This window comes from Phalaenopsis equestris, unplaced genomic scaffold (genome assembly GCF_001263595.1).
Source record: "Phalaenopsis equestris unplaced genomic scaffold, ASM126359v1 Scaffold000105, whole genome shotgun sequence".
Classification (NCBI taxonomy): Eukaryota; Viridiplantae; Streptophyta; class Magnoliopsida; order Asparagales; family Orchidaceae; genus Phalaenopsis; species Phalaenopsis equestris.
This window is the reverse complement of record NW_018164547.1, coordinates 1,104,101-1,109,338: the sequence shown is the minus strand read 5'-3', so window position 1 is coordinate 1,109,338 and position 5,238 is coordinate 1,104,101. Positions and strand designations below refer to the sequence as shown.

Sequence of the window (5,238 nt, the reverse complement as noted above, 5' to 3'; positions counted from 1 at the left end):
TCAAGAATGCCCCTAAGCATCCATTGTAGTATAAGAAACAGGTCCATTAGCATTAGAGCCGGGTACAGGGAAGACAATTGTTCTCCAAGGGTGGGTTGATCTCCTCGATCTTTGGATCTTCGGCGAAGTGGTGTAGGGTGAATTGTAATCGTTCGATGTCAAGTAGAACGAAGAAGATGGGCCCTGGACTTTGGGCAAACAGGCTGAGTTCGAATCAAGACAATAACCCTTCTCCAGCGTGGCGGACTGGAGTGGCAGTTCATCGAGCGTCTTGTAGGCCTGCTGCAGAATCCTGGGTGTTTGCCTTATCCTTTTTCTCTTGGCAGCTATATCTTTGGTTCTCGAAGCATGTCATCGAAAAGATTTTCTCTGTAAAGTTTCCTGATAAAAACGATTTCCTGATAAAAACATCGTGTAGCTCTCTTTTTGTATCATTCACTCGGAAGTGCATAATTTCCTTACGCACAACATTTTCGATATTTTTCCTGATAATATCATAAGTAGGATTTCAGTAATAATTTTGTAATGAAAATCTCCAAAGCCTCCTGCTCCGATTGATTTTTTGAAGGCTTCAAGATGACTGGAGGCTCTCTTAGTTGGATCATGGAGAGTGAATCTTTCACATTTTGAGAAGGAACAGTAACAGACTTTTTGGATGAGATTTCTTTTGCTGGTGCACGGTTCTCACTAACACAAAAAATGGACGAAATGCCTCAAATGCGTCCACTTCCGCTTGAACTTCCAGCTGAACCCGGTCTGTCCGAATCTGAAAGGGGTCGCACTCCCGGAGCCTGATAATGGAGAACTCCATTTGCTCCAGCTCTAGCAAGGATGGCACGAGATTTTTGACTTTTTTTTTCAAATACTTTTAACTTATCACCATCTAAACCATCCTTGAGTTTGGAAATTGATGCTGCCTTAAAGCTTTGACTTCTTGTTGTGCAATCTCCACAGCCTTGTTTCCTCTTATAAAATTTGGATGTAAAGTGTTTATATAATCCATCTCCATTTCAATCAGATGGGTTATCATGGTTTCTGCTGGCTGAAGTCCTTCTCATAAGAAATTTTCAATTACCACATCCAAGCACTTCGGCAGAATAGGATATCGATGGAGCTCATTAGCTAAGCTGTGATGGCTCAACTTAATCAATTCATCATAGATGAAGTTTGCACACTGAAGGCTTGGATCGAGTAAACAACCAATATGCTTTCTTACAAGAACTTCAAAAGGTACCTTAGGTACAAACAAAGCACATTTAGGACCGGTAGCAATTTGAATAGCCATACGAATGTTCTCATCACTACCATCCTTACAAGGATCAACTTCCTCTAAACTCTTCACAAAAATTGACCGGAAAATATAATGAATCAGTGCCCCACCAGAAAGCTCCACTGTTAATAATTCCTCATTTTTTCCCCCAATCGTTAAACTAAAAGCTTCACAATATTTTGTAAGAATGTTCAAAAGTTTCACACCCTGACCAGCCTTTGATTCTACAACATCTCCATATGCAGCATGCTCCTTCGCCACAACCACCAACTGGGAATTTATGCGAGACTTCAACCCTAGTAGAATTGATCGGATATGCTTCACTAAAATCTGATTCAATTTCTTAGCTAATTTTAGAACTCTACAGTAATGAGAAAAACCAGGATATACAAACTGACGTCTAAAGAATGCCTCTTCATTGTCCAGAGCATCTTTTATGCTTCAATTTAAATTGATGTCCTGTTGACTACGGTTAACCACACCCACATAGTGAAGTCGAAGAGGAATCACATTTCCCAACACAAAATTTTGTGCATATGTACTTCTGCCCATTGTATCTAGCTTTGTGATGACACTGAAAGAACCTTCTGGACCAGCAATCTGGGCCATTTGAAGTGCATCGGAGTTCTGATTCTAGCTTCGATGTCACCTTGTTGATCGGCTACTGGAACCTTTGTTATTCTGGGCAAATCAACCATGGTGATGTTTTTGCTTGTCTGAAACTCCTTTGTTACCCCAATTTCATGCTCAATTTCAACCAGAATCTCACACCGAATTTACGAGAAGTCATAGAACCTCCACCTGGGAATGTGCAAGAACTCTCCTCACTCCTCCGTCTCATTGGCGAGCGCATCGGGACTGCGAGGAAATTGCCTGAGTTGCAGCACCAGTTGGCACCGTGTGCAAATATCAGAGCCACGAGGCAAGAAATCACGACCGACGAGCGCCTCCAATATCGATTGTTGACGGGCTCCCTAGCTGCGCAAAGATGTACTGCAGCTTGTTCACAATCGGAATCACCGAGCTCCCAATAGGTCCTGGGATCCTCTGTTGGGACGACGAAGGGACTGTTGGCGCCGAAAACCGCGTCCTCTGTCATCGAATTCTTCCTCCCACTCCTTGATTAGGTAGAACAAGGACAGGATTCCGAGGCACCCAAAATAGCAACAGCTAAACAAAACCCTATATATAAATAGGAATCGACACAATACCAGAAGAGCATAAAGATTTAACGATGTTCGAAAAAGATGCATACGTCATCGGGAGCAGAGAGGTGAATTTCACTATTTCAGAGGAGTCCAGTACATACTCATAGGGTTAAATATATATATATATATATATATAACACAGATAAAATTACGAACACGCCCTCGCTCCCCCAACCCATTTATCTCCAAGAGACACACATTTTCATTCTAAGAGATACATCTCTTAACTCCAAGATACTCCAAATTCTGATATATGAGTCATACCTAACAAATCTCCATCTTGGCGAATATCTAGCCCCTCAGGAGAAATACATATACCTCCACCTTGGCGAATATCCAGCCCTCAAAAGAAAGACATATACCTAACAAATCTCCACCTTGACGAATATTCAACCCCTTAAGAGAAATACATCATGGAGTTTCTTACACCGAAGTGGGTTGGACAACCATGTCGTCTAACAATTGCAAAAATTCAACAAGTTCAAGCAATGGAAGAACTTGTTGATAGTATATGGCTTGGTCAACATATCTGCTGCAATTTCATCATATGATTCAACATAGTTAACTTCACCTACAACTGTACTCCCCAACAGTTTATAGATATTACATGCAGTAATTTTTCCTTTCATCACACTCAATGCACCTTTAACAATTCTGATGATTTCTCTATCCTCATCTGCTTTAGGAATAAAACTATTTCTGTGTAAAGTGCCCAAGGAAATTAAATTCTTCTTGAAATCTGGAGAAATGCATTACATCACATAATGTTCTGATAGTGTCATGATACATCTTAATTTTGACTTTGCCAATACCAGCAATATTGTAACATCTATCATCACCCAAATAGACAACTAGAATCAGATAACATGTATGAAGTAAACCATTCCTTGTAAGGTGTTATGTGATAAGAGCATCCTGAATTAAGAATCCATGCATCATTCAACTGAGTTGTTGTAACTGAAAGTGCATCACCATCACTGTAATTTGTAATGTCACTCTGCACCATATTCATGGACCTGGAAGTGCATCATATTTCTCATTAAACTGCTTCTTGAGCATTGAAGAATCTCTCTTCATATGTCCCAACTCATTGTTCTTGTAGTAATGAATCGTCTTTCTGTCTTTATGCTTTGATTGGAATTTCGCATTCCAGAACTCCTCCACCTTCCTTCCACGATCCTGATTACCCTTAGCATATAAACAAATACCATGAGAGTTTTCCCTTGCATTCTGCTTCCGCTGGTTGTAAGCCAGCAATGCTGCTGTAATCTCATCAATTTTGATTGATTCTTTCTCATATGTAAGAGTAGTCACCAGATGTTCATAGGAAGAAGACAATGAACACAACAAAATCATTGTTTGGTCTTCATCTTCAATACTCACATCAAGTTGTGTCAGATATCTGATTATTTGATTGATTACATACAAATGTTGCGTCATATCAGTGTCTGCCTGCATCTTCAGCTCATATAGTCTTTGCTTCAAATAGAGTTTATTTGTTAGAGATTTGGACATAAACTGAGATTCCAGTTTCTTCCATACTTCTCATGGAGATTTCAAATTCATAACATGATACATAATCTCATCTGTGAGGCATAAACGTATGGTACCTGCGTATCTGCTGCTTGTAGTTGCAATTCTTCTCAATCTTCATCTTTCATATTATCAGGTTTTGTAGCTCGCAAAGCCTTCAAAATTCCTTATTGTGCCAAAAAATCTTTCACTCTTGTTTGCTACAATCTGAAGTTCCCGGTTTCATCGAACTTCACTATCTCGAATTTTGCACTAAACATTGCTATTTGAAATTAATCCTACAACAAAATTTTCTTGTTTGCACAAAAAAAGAATTCAGTCGAACTACTGCAAACACCTTGCCCGAAGCCCTTTCCTGTTTGTGTGAATGCCACAACCAAACTCTACTGTTGCAACTCCTCCTGCGACAAATTTGCGAACTCCGCAGTCCGAACTCCTCTGTTCGCAAATTGACACTCCTGTTTGTGGTAAATGCACGTGAACTTCTGTTCGCGAACTCCACCCCGCCTAACGCCAAGAAGGTTCATGAACTATCACGCCTCGAAGCCCCGCTGGCTTTCGAAGAATAGAACTCCTCTGGCTGTCGCAGAAGGAGCCTGAATGCGCGAACTCCACCTTGCCGAACTCCTTCCCGCCGCCGCTACAAGTCTTCTGTTGTCGAGTTCGCAGAGACCTTGTCTCCTTCTGTCGTTACCTCCTCTACAAACTAGAACGCTGCCTTTGCCACAAACACCTCGCCACAGGAATTACGAAGGAATATTCATTCTTCTCCCTCGATTGCTGCTTCTGCCACCTCCCCGTTCCTCTGCGGCTACACCGTTGAATTGGTGTTCGCGCCGAAAGTTCCCTTCACCGCTGAACTGCTTCGCGCATGTTCGCGAATGATCGTCTCGGTCGCGCGTACTCCAATTATTTGCAATCAAAACCGACGAAAAATTGTCTTTGTCGCTGAACTGTTGCAGTTCGTCGAATTCTAAAGCCCTAGCCAAACTTCTTTCTCAATCTTCTTCCTGCGCTGATTCCTTCGCCCTAGAACCCGCTCTGATACCAATTATTGAGAAATTTAGGGCGAAGAAAAATAAGAATCGAGACAAAACCAAAAGAATGCAGAGATTTAACGAGGTTCGACAAAGATGCCTACGTCTTCGGGAGCAAAGGCGACGAATTTCACTATTTTAGAGCAGTCCAGTGCATACCCATAGGGTTACACATCATATATATATATAT

The 5,238-nt window shown here is 41.3% G+C and overlaps 1 pseudogene; it reads right to left on the bottom strand.

The window, feature by feature from the left end:
- Positions 1-12: 12 nt before the first annotated feature.
- LOC110020619 lies at positions 13-2,523 on the bottom strand (annotated as a pseudogene).
- Positions 2,524-5,238: the final 2,715 nt, after the last annotated feature.